The 17,604-nt window shown below is 35.6% G+C and overlaps 1 long non-coding RNA gene across 1 annotated transcript; it reads left to right on the forward strand.

Annotated features, from left to right (window-relative positions):
* Positions 1 to 3,036: 3,036 nt before the first annotated feature.
* Positions 3,037 to 13,856, forward strand: LOC140169089 (uncharacterized). The gene is made up of 3 exons (XR_011861349.1): positions 3,037 to 3,090; positions 3,293 to 3,349; positions 13,784 to 13,856. It is a non-coding gene; the product is annotated as an uncharacterized lncRNA (long non-coding RNA).
* Positions 13,857 to 17,604: the final 3,748 nt, after the last annotated feature.

Here is a 17,604-nt window from a genome sequence, read left to right on the forward strand (position 1 = left end):
CATAAGTAATTACTGAAATACCAATGTAGTGAAGCAATACTTTTCATTTCCAATTCTTTTCAAAAACATAGGTCTGGAAACCATTTCCCATGACGTTATGAATAGGAAAGAATTTTCCATTACCTAAAGAACCAAAACAAGGTGATTAAGCATTTTATTATTAGTAGAGTTCATGTCAAATCACAATGACACGTGGGTGTCAGTACCAGGTGCGGATCTTACTTGTAAAGGTCGTGTTGACCTTAAATCAGACAATATGCAAACAAAAGTTGATTTTAAAATGTTTATAAATACAACACATAATGCAGAATTGCAGATTTTTTGTCAACTAATGTCAACTTGCTGTAAAATTGTGTTAAGGAAACAAGAGCAAAATACAGTTACAAAAGAAAAGCAAATAATATTAAACATGACACCAGAATAGATCGACTTATATAGCATAGATAACATGACGTAACTCAAAAAGGGTATAAAGAGTTCTTTTTTTTTACCTGATAACGCTCCATTGTACTTGTACAACAAGATAATACGTAGTAGCAAAAAACAACAACTTCGAAGCTATCTAAGCAAAGGAAATTATGTAGGGAATAATATGGATTATAAAAGACATATCTTAGATACATTAATAGAGTCCCAGAGTCTACAATTTGCAAAGGGGGTTATTTATCACCAGCTACAACTTTCATTTGAAAGGCCCTTTAAACCCTGATTATGTTTGTACTACTCCAATAATGGTAACTGATGCCAGATCAGGACAAAGAAACATCGGTTACGGTTGAATTTACAGTGTAGGTTGAATTAAGCGTCATTTTGTTGCCATATGTATTTTGTGCAGGCATTGAGACAAGCATTTCAACATTATTAGTCATTTAAAAGATCGTTTTAAGACCGAAATTTAACTTGATTATAATCCAAATTAGTAGTATTTGTGCAAATGTTTGCCCTCTCCTCGGGGAATATTTTAAGGAATGGGAGGGAGCCATTCTGCACCCGGGCGCCACAACCCCTGGCTACGCCACTGCAACTGGAGATCGTCCTATGTCTACAAAGATGGTGCAATGGGCTTTTCCAGTTGAAATCCATACACCCTTTATACGATCTTAGTCTTCCACAAAGGGGATAGATTTCAAAAGGAGTCACCCATTCACAGGGGCATAGCCAGCCTTTTAATGTGGAGAGACAAAGCCAAATTGTTGTCCCCATTGTAATTTTTTTGTCCCATTACGGAGGGCAAAACCAAATTTTCGTCCCCATTTGTCAATTTTTTGTACCATTTTCAATCATGTTAATGGCACTTTACTCTTTGTCGTCCTGATTTTATCCCTGCCTGAGACAACTAATAGACACGTTTAAAATCGAAACCGTATGCCAAATTTAAAGCTGTAAATGAAGCAACAAAATAATACACAATACCTCAAAAACAGCACTGTGGTCAAAACGCAACTAATAATTGTCATGGAACTGTTTTTCTTGAAAATAACGCCTTTCTCCGATTAACGGAAACGTGTCGTCACTTTCCTTTTCTTTTTAAATAAAATTACACTTTATTTACTTGTGTTTTTCTTTTTGCTATATTGCGGTAACCATAACAACCAAACCATGAAACTGTTTTTCTTGAAAATTACGCCTGACTACATTTCTCAGATCTACAAAAGCGTGTCGTCACTTGCATTTTCTCCTTAAATAAAAATTATTTACTTTTGCCTTTCTTTTTGCTACTAGTGCACCTGCAGCTGTGAGAGCCCTGATGCTGTGAGAGCACTGGCATGGTAGCGATACTGTTTGACCCCAGATGACCTTTGACCTCGGTGTAATTTTTTTCATGCTCCCCTCATACGAAGGATTCCACCTATCAAGTTTAAGCCCAATAGGGCAAACTTTAAATTTAGCCCCTACACGACCTTTGACCTCGGTTGACCTCTACATGACCTTTGACCTCGGTTGACCTCAATTTTGTTTTGCCCATATATTCCCCTCGTATCAAGGATTCCACCCACCAAGTTTGAGCCCGATAGGACAAAGTTTGACATCCATGACCTTTGACCTTTGACCTCGGATGACCTCCATATGTTTTTCATGCTCCCCTCATATGAAGGTTTCGACCCACCAAGTTTGAGCCCGATCGGGCAAAGTTTGAAATTTGACCCCTCCGTAATGACCTTTGACCTCGGTTGACCTCGACTTTATTTCGTGCATTATATTCCCCTCCTATCAAGGATTCTACCCACCAAGTTTGGGCCCGATCGGACAAAGTTTGAAATTTTGACCTTTGACCTTGACCTCCGATGACCTTCAAAACCACATGGCCAACATGCTTTTCCCAATACCTATCTATATCCCAAATTTCAGCACGATGCGTCGAAGTGCGGCGAAACGCATAGCCGGACAGACAGACAGACAGATAGATAGATAGATAGATAGACAGATAGACAGATAGAGACCGCTTATTATTTTATTAGTATAGATTATTGTTGAGGAATCTATAACAACCATACCAACAATAATATCAACCAATAAACAAGCATACAGAAAAGGAATAAACTGTGGGCACAGTATTTTGCAAAACAATCATTCGGTTGTTGTTGTTTTCTATTACAGTACAATTAAGTTGAGGGAAGATGTGGGTGTGTATGGGGGAATTTTGGGATTTGTGTCGGGATTTGAATATTTGTGCGTATTGGGGTGGATGTTGGGGGTGTGTGTTTGTGCAAACATGATAATACATTGATGTGAAGCTTAATATTATTGCAGCCTTTTGCGGTCTGTGACTACCAAATTTCTATGCTTAAACAGGTCTGTTTTAATTGTGAACATTTTATATGACTATGTCTGGATATCTGCCTTGTTCACTGTTTCAATCAATGCAATATCACTCTTAAAACATAGTAATAAGTCAACGTATGGGTTCAGCTCCAAAAAGCGGTGACTTCACGGTCGACCGGTTATCATTATGTGCAATGCCATCAACAACACAACCCACACAAATTCTCGATTTATTCTCGGTATATAAGTTGAAATTTAACTTTCTTTTTCACAGCTTGGACAAACATTGAGTACAACATTTCTCTACCGTTGTAACCATAAGCTTAGGTAAGTTTTCATTATTATAATTCTGATATATTTTGGATGGCCATAAGCCTACATGTACACTATTATAGATGCTTTCAATAGACGCTGTTTTATCTTCCAAGTGCTTCTTTTGATCAGGTTAATCGACTAATATTTTTGATTTCTAACTTCTTCTGCTTCTTGATGCCGTCTGTATAATTGTATTTTTCTATTTTATTAACAGCATGGACACCAAGGATACAGAAACAAAGGTTAGCCAGTAAATCAAATCATGGCAAAGGTAAGGTTGAAACATTATTATTATTTATATTATTATTATTATTTTTATTATTATTATCATTATTATTATTATTATTATTATTATTATTATTATTATTATTATTATTATTATTATTATTATTATTATTATTATTATTATTATTATTATCATTATTATTATTATTATTATTATTATTATTTGTAGTATGTCACGATATTACCCATGATTATATTCCTAAATCTCGGCTGCAAAATAAAAGTTATGTGATGAAAATGCGATATTTGGTTGTTTAGATATGTTGGTTAAAGCGTATACAGATTTGGTATGTCGGAAACTATTAGAAAGTGAAGCCAAAAGTTTAGTAAACATCGTATTGTAGCTTTAGATAATCTCCATAAAAATGTTTTCAAGATGCGGTTATCCAAATGATTGCTCAGGATAAATATTTTGTTCCTATTTGAGGTCCCAGACATGCCTTTGGACTTCAAAACAAAATAAAATAAACGTTTTATATATAAAAAAACATCGAAGAGTTCAACAGACACACAGATGTTAGTGAAATTTGCCAGATTTCAACTGGACCACGTTTAAGGGTAATTCGTAATTACCTCCTTATTTTAAGCAATGGATGCATTTTGACGTGGAAACTATTTGTTGATAACATTGTACATACTTACAAAATACAAATTATATGCACACGATTTTGATTTTAACTTGTGACCCTAGTAACACGACTTGAAACAACGAGTGCTCAGCCGATCGAATTCAACACCCTATGAAAAAGGGTCAATATGAAGGCTTTTCTGAACATGTATCGGTTTTATTGTGTAAAAGGCACGACATCCAGCTAATCTGCAAGCATTTGCTATTGATTGAATTATATGAAAAAAATAAAGCAATTTAATCATTTTCAGACATAAATCTGTAATTTTTATTGTAATATTTGTAATATCTTTATTTTAGGTCCTTAGCAAATATTATGTACAAATATAAGGCCCTCTAGTTATTATTATTATTATTAGCAGTAGTAGTAGTAGTAGTAGTAGTAGTAGTAGTAGTAGTAGTAGTAGTAGTAGTAGTAGTAGTAGTAGTAGAAGTAGTAGTAGTAGTAGTAGTTGTAGTAGTAGTAGTAGTAGTAGTAGTAGTAGTAGTAGTAGTAGTAGTAGTAATGGTCCTTATCAGAATTGTCCGCTAATGCTCAATATATGTCCTTATACGTCAACATATGTCCTCTGATAGGCAATGCATTGACGTAAGTGGACCTTTTTGCATTGCCTATTAGCGGACATATGTTGACGTAAAGGGACATATATTGGCTATAAGCGGACATTTTCATAGAAACGTCAGTGATCAGAGGACATCTATTGCGCATAAGGGGCCAAAGGTTATGCGTCCTAAAACACCTTGCATTTCAATCACAGCGCCTCTGTTGTCACAACGTGACAAATTGCAAAACACGGGTTATATTGAGGGGGTGTAGTGTGTGGTTCAGGGGGGTGCGTATACGTGTGTATTCGTTGCTTTGGTTGATAGGCGTAGGCTTATTCGTGTGTCGGGGTGTGGGTGAAGTAATAAGGTGGGGATGGGTATGAGGTGGGTGTGGATGAGTGTAACTATTCTGATGTGTTGGTGAGGTCAGTGGTAGAGTGCGCTCTTTTGTAAAATTGTTTAATTTTTACGTTTCATAAATAAAAATGAGAGTATTTTGCCCCAATTGGTATGATTTTTTTAATGTGTATTGCACAATTCCAATGCGTAATACACGTTTAAAAGCAGACTGGTGAAGAATTGGGGCATTGTTATTTTATTCTTTCCTTTATTTATTTATATATCTATTAATATATTTATATAATTATATATTTATATTTATTTATTTATTTATTTATTTATTTATTTATATTTATTTATTTATTTATTAAAAGAATGATACATCCTATAAAGATGGGACATTTATTTATTTACTTATTTATATATTTATCAATATTAAAACAACGATACAGGCTATGAAGATGAGATATCTAAATGCAAAATAACAACGCCATAATCGTTTAGTGCTCATCACGGGCAATGATAAAAATTTATTTATTTATTTATTTATTTATTTATTTATTTATTTATTTATTTATTTATTTATTTATTATCTATTTATTTATTTATACTAAAAGAACGATACATTCTATAAAGATGAGAAATTTATCTATTTACTTATATTATTTATTAATATTAAAAGAACGATACATCATAAAGATGAGACAACTAAATGTAAAATAACAACGCCATGATCCTTGGTGCTGGTATATTTAATGCTCATCACATGCAATGATAAAAATTCAAGATGTAACGGATATTTATCTATTTATTTATTTATTTATTTATTTATTTATTTATTTATTTATTTATTTATTTATTTATATATTTATTTATTTATTTATTTATTTATTTATTTATTTATTTTATTTATTTATTTATATTTCATAGTTTATATAATGATAAATTTAACAAGGGTTTTAACGGTGGGTAACTTTGTCTGTATAAAGAAAAATGCACATGTATCAGAAGTAAAATACAAACACACACTTTAAACTTTATAAACTTGGCTACTTAGAAATTAATGTTCTTGAAGAGATTTTTAGAGCCAAAAAGAGGGGAGGAGTTAAACATCAATTACATTTGTAAATAAAACAGGTCTGTAAATATGGTAAAAGGACTTTCATAGGACTTCATATATAACTTTTGGGTGCTTCCCTTAAAATAATTACAGTAAAAGGAAATAACTTCAGCTCATAGGAGTAACTTTGGTAGCTCTTTGTATGTTCAGGTCTTATAAATTCGACTCTAAATCTATTTAATTACTTTTAAAGAAAGAATTACGCTTCTTTAATTCTTAATTTAAAAGTGACCTGCAAAAAAGTGCCAAAGGGACCTCTTCTTGCCACCAAAGTTTGGCTACCGATAAAAAGTTATAAATAGCCCCTTATTTGAGTCTGCTCCATATTAAATACTTCGCATGATTCAACCTTTCTCACGAACAGGCTTGATTCTACAGTTTCACTAATCACTATTGTGAAATAAAGCAAATGGAATCTTCCCGCCCTATAATTACACTTTTTGGTTAGGATATTATACCTATAACCATGACCTATGGCTTTTTTTGCTAATCAACTCATTTTACGAAATCAAGAATGTGTATAAAGTTTGCAATTAAAACAACTATTAAATAAGATTTAGGTTAGGCCGAAGCTATGGATTCTTAATCTGAACATACGCCCTTCATTGTAATGCTATAAGTGCCCCTCCAACAGTAGACTGCCTTTACATGATAATGAAAATCATATTTTATTCTAACTTAAACTTTAATTCTTAATTATGCACATTTGTATTCATGTTTTCATAAGCACGATTTTCCTTTTCCAAAAATTTGCTCCAAACTATATAAAAGTGTGAGAAATATTCACGCGGATACGAAGTAAAAAAAAATTGTGTACCTTTTTTTCTATCTTGCGTTTTGTGAGTTCTCGCCCTTCTGTGCATGTATAAGGCCTATAAACATGCAGACCTTCAATACACTTTGATCATGTCATCGCCCCGGGTCATCGCATCATTTTAGTGCACAGTCCTCACTGCTATTGTGATATTATGTAGGCCTATACAGTATAATACTGTACTGTATTATACCCTTTATACTAGACGACAGTCTCATTAGGCATAATACGTAACAATTTTAAATTGAGGTATATTTCAAGAAGAAATAAACAAAAATCAGACTTTGTTTTTACTACATTCACGAATCGCTTCTACACATATTGCTCTTTTACCCTCCCCCTCTTATTTTTTTTTAATTAAACATAAACTCTTCGTGCGCGTACATTAACAGTCATCATTTTAAAGTCCTCGCCAAATGAAAGTTACAAGCTATTTCATAACCTCTATTACAGATTGGACCTATAGAATTTAGCCTTTAAAAATAAATCTCTGCACGCACTTGTTTGCCATTTTTGTTACCCACAATTTGCTTGACGTATCTTACTATTTTTTTTGTACACAGCTTCAGTAATAGTAAAACAGGAATTATTATTGCTTAGTCTCTAAATGTACACTATGAAATAATCATAATTATGCCTATTATGTACCAGTAGGCTACAGTATAGTAACTGAACATTCTGTTCTTCAAAACATGTGTAAGGCACTTTAACATGTTTAATAGGGAACATACCCCGGCTGGAGTGAATGAGTAGGGCGCCATCATGTGATGATCCCAAAATGCATATGCATTTAGGAAAAATGTCTGGGATACTAGATTAGCTAGCGTATTAGATTTCGGTCATGCGGATTCTACAAACGCGTTTCTAAAAATACTAATGCGATTAGGCCTATATTACATACCTCATATAAAAGCAGGCCTAAAGTGGCTTTACCGTAACAGTTACAAAATCAAAATGCAAACCAATAAAAAAATGTACAATGTAGGCCTTAAAGAAACTCACTATAGTATAGTGACAGTAATGTATCCCAAAATAATTTCAAGGTTTTATATTTTTAAAGTATAGGCGTTTTTATAGTCATAATTCATTTAGTTATCTTAAAGGGGATTTATGTTAGATAAATAGATTATGGATTTTACTCGAGCTTATGTGAAATATCGCCCCTTTTATGCATCCAGGTAAAAAACAATAACATTTTTAGTGTAAATGGGATTAATTAACATAGGCCTAATTATAGCAAGGTTTACATACGCTGCCCGTCCTCCTAATCCAGTTGGCACCAATAGCGTATAGACCTATACAGTAATGATTAATTACATAATTACTGCTTTCTATAGTATAGATAGTAATAATGAATTGAATGATTACTGTCAGTATAATAACAATAATAACATACATACTTCTTCTTCAGTAGATTCAGTATAATTATTCTATTATGACTGTCTTCATAGATAGTAAGAATACATTAAATAATTACTGTCTCCGGTAGATAGCAATATACAATTGATCACTGTATTCAATAGATAACGATATCAATATTGTCTTCAGTAGATAGTGACTCCAAATGACGCTGCTCCACAAAGGACCTTAATTAGTCTGTCTTCAAAGTGACCACAAATGACTACTGACGCCACAGTTACCCTAAAATTTTCTTTAACCCAAAATGACCCTTACCCCTTACCCCAGACCCCAAATCCAAATATGAATATACTTACTCCCAGAATTAATTAAATAGGCCTAATTGCCGTCTCCAGTAGATTGCCATATAAATTACCTAATAACTGTCTTCAGTAGATAGCAATAATAAATTGCATCATTTCCGTGACACCAAATGACCCTGCTCCACAAAGTTACCATACTCCGATAAAAATTGCATAATTACTGTTTTAAACATTAATGAATAATTTCATAATTGCTGTCAGCAGTAATAACATTAACACATTTGCATAATTTGCAAGCTAATACGTACTAAAATTCACGAATGGTTTACATGCTGAACCTGTCCTACTTTACATGGGACCAATGGCGTAGTGGGGAAGGTGTGGGTGAAGCTGCTCCTGTGGGATATATTGCCCTTCCCCCACGTGCTCGACCCCCGGGGTCCGCCGTGATATTTTAGACATTTAGGGCTTGTACTTTTAGCCTATATAGGTACATTTTAGTCACATTTCCCCCTAAACCAACCCCCGCGCCCCTCTCCCTCCCAACAATCCTGGTAACGCTACTAATCGTAGCTACTTCCAAGAGCTAATGTTTAATTAAGCATGCAATGATGAAAGAGGGTGATACTTAATAGGGATTCATTTTAGTGCACAAAATCGCAGTATGGTGGTGCAAGATGCACATTTTGCATACATTGACATATCTTTATTGACCCTATACAAGTGGTCACATTTAATGAAAAAAATAATCATTTTACTTAATGAAGTGTTTTAGCGCCCTCAACGACGTTTTTTCTTTTTCATTCACTGACGCTTTAGTTCTTTATATTTGATTTTTAAATTACATGCAATTTGCTTTCATAATGATTTACTAATAAATCATTGGAGTGTTGATCAATTGTATAGTTTATTTAAAAGAATATTCCACTTTCCCAAAATGGTCTATGTGCATTGACGTAAGCGGGCGTGAACATTGCACATCAGAGGACACGATACGTGAAAAACGCAAAATCGATTAAAAGCTCTTTATTTGAATAGTATTTAACCCATCATCTGATATGTGTATTAGGGCGTGTCTGACCTCCTTCCCTGAAAATTTGAGCCTAATTGTGATGGAAATAAAGAAACTATGGTCTATTGGTGTTTTGCAAAATTTCATCAAAATAAACATTTCATGCATGTTAGGTCTTAATAATTATAAGACAACGTCATTTTTTCGTCAGGTGGTTGCATAGGGTCATTTTATAATTAGTAGTAGAGTTATGATGCTAAAATATCAAAATAACAATTAAACTATGTATTTCTGTCTAATTTGTACCTGAACATCATCTATAAAGATCAATTAACAGGCCATCACTTTTGGTCCCTAACAGTGTCCACTAATGGCCAATACTTAATAAAAAATAAAAAATTTTGCTTATACGAGTATCGAAGATCAAATTTAATGTGTTTATAAGAATGGCAATTGTTTATTGTGTATAATTACCTTTTTATTTGATTAAAATCGGTTAATAAATAAAGAAAATAGCACAAATTTAAATTTAAGGACCATTGTAGTAGTAGTAGTAGTAGTAGTAGTAGTAGTAGTAGTAGTAGTAGTAGTAGTAGTAGTAGTAGTGGTGGTGGTGGACGGAAATGAAAAAACGGCTCCTAGAGGAAAAGGAGCTGTATACGCAGCAGCAGCAGCAGTAGCAGTAGCAGCAGCAGCAGCAGCCTCAGCATTAGTAGCAGGCAAATACACAGCTTGCAGGGAATTGTTAACCTGTCTTTTCTTCTTCATCATCTTTTCCTTCTCCTTTTCCAAACACATCATTCTGTCAAGGCTGGCGCTAAAACTACAAGGGCCCCGGGCCGGCCCATATGTGGTACACTAATGGGCCCTACCCCGTAGATGGGCATTTTGCTCAATTTGGCCCCAAAGGTCAAAGGTCACGCGCCCAGGGGCCCAAATGTAAAAACAAAAAGCATGCCGTTTCTCATCAAATGAAGCAGCCTCAGGGCCCCGCCATATATTATGGGGCCAGCCAAGGCTAGCTTTAAAACTACACGGACACTAGGGCTCACATGTCACATGTGGCACAGGTATGAGCCCTAAGTTGTAGATGTGCCTTTTGCCCATTTTGGCCACAAGACTAGGGTGCCAGAAGGGCCGGCCGTTTCTCAGCAAATAAAGTAGCTAATTTAGATTTGGTACACTAATAGGTCTTTAGCATTTATGTAAATATGAGCCCCATGTGTCACATAATATGGGCCACAGGGCCTCAAACGCTCAAACATAGGGCCGGGCGTTACTCAGTAAATAAAGCAGCTACAGTGCCCAGCTTGAGTCTACTGATAACACTTGAGAAGTATACTTCAACATATAAACATGAGACTCATGAGTCAAATTTTGACATAATACACACATATTGTACATGGAAAACAATGTAACAATACGTAGTGTATTGTCACGGTGAAGACCGTGCTTGGAAGAGTATGCCGTATGCTAGCATACGTATGGTCACGGTGTATCCCGTTGTCAAAATACCACGTACTTTAGTACAGTAATAGCGCCCTCTGTTGGTCATAATTCACTTTAAAACGTATTTTCAACGTAGTGAAGAAATATTTTAGGTAATATAACACTATAGAATATACAAACTAGTATTTTTAGAAGTTACATTTCAAGATCGTTACATTAAGGTTACTCAAGGTTTTAACATTAAGGGTTTTTTTAAATTAGAGACAGCCCGTCACCCTTAAGGTTACTCATTGTTGCTTGTTGATGCTGGGGCCCAGTATCAACTAAAACATCAAGGCCGCAGGGCCGGCAGGCCTGAGGCCGGAGACTCCATACGACGACTAAACACTCAAAGTGGGACCCCAATATAAGGGCCCGCAGGGCAAGAAAGCAAGAGTAACCTTAAGGATGACGAACTGATAACGAAAATTCTGTTATATTTACGGACAGCTCGTCACCCATTTCATAGGCCTACTTTTACATTTTTTTTTAACTCTTTACTCCATAATTTCCCTCATTCTTCAGTCCCTGCCCTGCCCTCTATCGGGGGCTAATTTAACAAAACAAAGGGCCGGCCGTTGTACACAGATTGCACCTGAGAATTATATTGTTACTATACCCACCCCATCAACCCCATACACGTATGACTACATAGACAGATCCACAGAGAATAGCGTATTATAATATAGATGATGATAATTGGAAATACCAGGGTGAAGCGTTAAGGCTGTTCCAGTTAAATTACATACCTATTGGCTGTTCCGTTTAATATACATAGTCCCTCTGAAATGGCCCCAAAATAGCTGTTACATTTAATTGACATACTCCCTCTGAAATGGCTGTTCCATTTAATTTTCATACTCCCTCTAAATTTGCTTTCCCCTAATCAAATTGCATATTGTAAATTTCAATCTTTTTCAAAATTGCATAGCTTCACTGTGAATAAGAGAGACTGACAACAGCAGCCTATGGAAAGTAAGAGAGACGACCCCCCTCGGAGGGGTCCCGGGGTCGGATGGCTTAACGAACATAAACTTCTTCTTACCATAACTACACCCACGCACCGAGTTTGAGCCCTGTACGACTTACGACGGCCTCACATTAGCAGTCACAGACAAACAGACTCATCTACAGACAACCTACAGAAAGATCTACAGAGAATATCGCATTATTATATGTACATATGAGCCCCATATGTAGCATATTATGGGCCCCAGTTTCACTATTTACACATTTTTCGCCCAATTGCACGACATGTTTACAATTTCTTTACTTTAAGTGGTACGAGAGAGTAACCTACATTAAAATAAAGTTTGTGAATTGGACTTTCAATTTTTACACATTTCCTGTCCAATTGGGCGACTTTTACAATTTCTTTATTTCAAGTGCTACGAGAGTGCAACCTACATTAAATTAAAGCTTGTGACTTGAACTTTCAGGTTGTACACATTTTCTGCCCAATTTCTTTATTTTAAGTCCTCAGCAAACAAGGACTACAAGTTTGTGTACACCGATAACATGCGGGTATAGCACAAATATAAGGCCCTCTAGTTATTATTATTAATATTAATATTATTATTATTATTATTATTATTATTATTATTATTATTATTATTATTATTATTATTATTATTATTATTATTATTATTATTTTATTACTATGCGTTATTTGATCGTTCCTATTACCGCCCAAAAATTGCAATAATAATAAGGGCACACTACCAAACCGTTATCCATGTACATGGTGGCACATTCTCCGATAAAGTGTTCAAAAAGCCAAATATGTGTCGCCCATAGTTTCAAGTCGTATTCAGACTTGTTTCGTCAGAAAGAAATGACTTTTATTAATATACCTAATACTTAGGAGTTGCTTTCTAAAATGTGTGGGGCTAGAGGTTGTAACATGCCTAGAAAGTATAAAACAATAAAGCTGATTATGCATATCCATTGTTTTCCTCCATGTCGCCAGCCAAGGTGCGTTCCGTATAATGTGTCCCTGTTCGCTATACATGCGCGCATAATAATGGATTATAGGTACTTTTCATTAGCTGGTATCATGCCCTAATTATAAAGTATAAAACATCACAACGCAGGTTATTAAATTTTTCCAACAGGTCTTTGAGACTATGTCGCCAATATTGTTCACAGATACGTTACCATATTTCTAATGGATAGCAATCTGTCAAAATAACTAGCTATATGAATGTTCGCATATGTGATGGATCAAGCAGGCTCCATAGTTATATTATATATGTGGTATATAACACAATGGTTTAAAGGTAAAAAAAATCAGGTCTATTAATGGCAAAAAATCCTGACGTTACGTTCATGTCGTCACAGATACGTTACCTAAATTCTACTCCCCTCGGAAAAAAAACGCTGTGATAAATAAAGACAAATACCATACCAGACTTTAGTACATTGGGTGATGACTGATCAAGTATGAGTATTAAGTCGGTAAGTTTTTACACTTGCACGATTAAGACAAAAGTGTGAAAGGGCTTCACAGATACGTTACCACTGATACGTTACCACCAATGCGTACAAGTAATATTGCTCAAAAATGAAGTATTGTTGAAAAATCACCCATGCATTGTTTTGTGCTCTGAAACTATTAAAGTTTACGATTCTGAATGATTTTCATGAATTCTTCGTGGTTGGAATTTTGCAATTCCCGAGACCAAACTTGAACGCTTTATCGGAGAATGTGCCTGGTGATAATCAAAATAATAAGGCGCATGTATCTCTTAATTCCAATTTTTAATGTTCCTGCTCATTACCTAAAAATTACAATACTTTTTGACATTTGTAGGAGAGCAGTGGGAAGTCAACGGCAGTGGAAATGGAGCCTATAGAGAGAACGGGTGTTACTACAAGTAAAGATGGTAAGTACTTGTCGTGACGAATTGGAAAAAGCCCGTTAGGAACCGTTCTTTATTTCCACGTGCGGGTTGAGGGTGCTGGAGGCAGCAGACATACTTTTTAGTGAATAGAAAAGGGGTCATACGTTTTTCTGTTTTTCTGTGATGTCTTGAAGGTTGCTCCCGATCCCCTCCGGCGGTAGAAATAATGAACGGTCCTTTAGTCCGAAGGGTCATTAGTCAGAAGAGTTAGGTCTTAAGCTTTTTAGGGTTAGCATTGACATAAGGGTTAGGGTTAGGGATATGGTTATGCAAGTGTTAGGTTCAGAGTTAGGATTAGAGGCATGGTTATGTTTAGGATTAGGGCTTAGGTTTAGGTTAGGGTTAGGATTAGGGCTTAGGTTATAGGTTAGAGTTAGGATGAAGTTAAGGGTTAGGGTTCGTCATAATGGGTGGTAAATAAAACTTATAACTCAACAAACTCTTGGTGACATTGTTCTCAGCTCACTTGATTAGGTCACATTATAGCACAAGCTATGGAACTTTAAATAATTATTATAAAACTACATCTGTTAGAAAATAAAAATGTGTGTAGTTTAGTTATTTATTTATTCAGCTTTATAGCCATAAATCGCAGAGCAAAAATAGTTCTTTGTATATTTTTATTGAATGTATTTGCATAGTAAAGGGTGTCTCAATAAAAATAGGCCCTTTGCATTGGGGGCCTTAACTTCAAATGTCGGCAGTAAAATCCAAACGTAGCGACGGGGGGGCAGAGGAGTACACGTGCCTGGGCGCCACCCTTAGGGGAGGCCGAATGGATCGATTCTGCGCCAACTCAAAGCGACGAAAGTCAAACTTTTCGCGCGCTTCAGCTCAAAATCATTTGAAAGATCAATTTAAGACCGATATTCAACTTCATTATAACCAAACGAATGAGTGATAGGCCCTATTTGTGCAATTTTTTTCTCGCGCTCCTCGCGCAATTGTGTCAAGAATTGCGGGAGGGCGCCATTATGTATCCCTAGCCCTGGGCGCCACAACCCCTAGCTACGCCACTGCTCAGACGACGGTGGACTACATTATTCAATGTGGCAACAGCCAAAAGCGTAAACAAAACAGACAATATGACGGCAACACTGCCTGCACGATGGACGCAATTATTTTTTCCCGGAGTCAAGATCTGTTTTTAGCTCTATTGGCCGGGTGGCCCCATTACAGAAAAAAAATGCACAAAATATATTTCCCAGTGCAATATATACATTTTCACATGAAAATAAATAATTTTAAATTCAAAGAAAAAAGAAGAAGAAAAATTTTTAATCATCGCCGGAGATGGGACTCGATCTCGGGACCCTGTGCGTGGGAGGCGAGATCCGTAACCACTACACTACGTAAACTCATTGATATACGTGAGGGAAATTTTCAGTATATATCGTAACATATCGTGCGTTATTCATACAAAAAAAAATTAAAAAAACAGTACTTACAATGAGGTTCACTGGCGAACCTCAACGGATTTAGACTGATAAAATAGTGCTTAATAACATACGTACAGTTTTGGAATAATTTGAGACATTTTTGTGTTTACGTGTAAAACCAATGACGACGTCAAAATTGAGCCAATCTTGGCCGGCCCCCCTGCCACTGCTCGTGGATTCGCATCTCCCCGCCCTCTTTGATCGTGAGTAGTCTTTGATAATATAGGCTGGGGAGATCTGCTGGGCCATAGTTAAAAGCGTCCGTGTTGAACAAGACAGCATTTGACGTCTCTGATATCTAAAATTCCTTGCGCACATTATGGTTATATTGAATTTTGAAATCTACCTTCATTTTGTCTGTAAGGTCATATTCGAAAACTGGTAACTTATTATTATGCATACTGTTATTCGCTGTTTCCTGAAGGTGGCTTGTTCATCATCAGTCCCGTACGAACGCAGGAAGCCGAAGACCCTGTTACAAATTTACTATTTTGCGCTATAACAAATTATATACTATTTTCTCTTTCTATGACAGCGGAGAGAAGCCACCTACAAATGCTTATGGTGATATTACATTCCCAGTCAATAAGAAGACGGCTAAGGTATGGAAAAAATAAAGAAGAAAAAAGAATGTGCTGGGCTTGGAATAACATTTTTCATTAACATTAGATATTGCGTTGGTCGTGTATTAGCTATTACACAACACCCTCTTCAAAACAACGGACACAATACAAGCTATCATGTGGATCATATGTATTCGCCTGCGCATTAGGTGGAAGCGACAACTTGCTGATATATTGGTCTGGCAAAAATTATGAAGCAATTGGCAGTATCCGATCATTCCAATGAAGATAAAATTCGGAATTTTGCCCCATAGGACATTACTGATAAATGTACAATAAGAGTGCTTCGTCATATGATGCTAAACTATCTATCCCATGTAATTAATGAGAACCATACCCGATCATTTCAATTCAATTCAATTCAATATTATTACAAATACCATCGTGATCCTCCGGCCAAATTGCAGTCATTGTTTACAATATTATTAAAATCTCTAATTTCCACACAAAAGTAAATGCAATTCTGTTCGTGATATCCCTCTACTTATTTCAGTATGTCAGAATAGCGGACGATACTGACCCGAAACTTGTAGTGAGGCTTTTAACAGAACATTGGGATCCACGACCCAATGCAACAAAACAAGTGGGAGCCCTACCCAATGACGCTAAACAAGAGATTCAACAATGTCATGAGACTGAACATGGGGATCAACTACCACCCAGTGACACAGAACATCGGGAGCATCGACCTGGTTTAGTAATTTCTGTAATAGGAGGTGGTCAAGATTTCAAGATGACCAGTAACCAGAAAACCTACTTTCGAAGAGCAATCAAGGAGGTAAGTACTCCAACATTCTCTCAGCTATCATTTTAAAGGCCCATTCAGTGATTTGATTTGCTCATTCGGACGATCGTATCGAAAATCAACAAAATTCAGATTTTGGTACCTTTGTCAACATAGCCTGTTAGTGGTTCAGCGGAAAGCCGTGTATTTAAGACAAGTAAGGCACTTTACACGAATATGTAATTTATATACTGACAGTATATACATTAGCTACATGTATTTGAATGGGGCTTCAACTTTGTCAATACTGCTGTTTTCTTTGTTTTTTGCCAAAATTTTCATTTAAAAAATACCAAAGGACATTTTGAATGACGTATCCTTTACTGTTAAGCAATTTATAAACAATTTTAATTTTTTTACACTTTCGCTGGTATCACTGAATGGGTCTTTAACGGGCATATATATTGCTCGGACAACATCATATCATTGGCAAGCTAATATTATGAGGACAATGAAAATGACTCCTTTCTTGAGAAAAATAAGTCGTTTAAAATTGATATTCCGCAAAACCCAACTGTAAGCGGTGAGTTCCTTCGAACGACACAGATTTGACCTAGCAAAAACGGTGATGTCATGAAATGAAATGTGCCAGCTTTGAGAGAATGGACTGTCAATATACTCTCAATGCACAGAACGTATACAGTTTTTGTTATCAGTAAAAAAACTCTGAATCAAGTATTACAAATTTAATGGTTTTTACACATATGGATAAAATCAGGCCGCTTCTTTATTATATATTAGTAAATTGTTAAGAAATATTTGGACTAAAAAAATATTTTAGATCAATATGTTACCGTAAGAGCTTAAAATTTGAGCGTGATCAATATAATTGTATTTATTATGCAAATAAACAATTTCAATGGGCCGGGACCTAATTCCCAATT

The sequence above is a fragment of the Amphiura filiformis genome, chromosome 14 (genome assembly GCF_039555335.1).
Source record: "Amphiura filiformis chromosome 14, Afil_fr2py, whole genome shotgun sequence".
Taxonomy (NCBI): Eukaryota; Metazoa; Echinodermata; class Ophiuroidea; order Amphilepidida; family Amphiuridae; genus Amphiura; species Amphiura filiformis.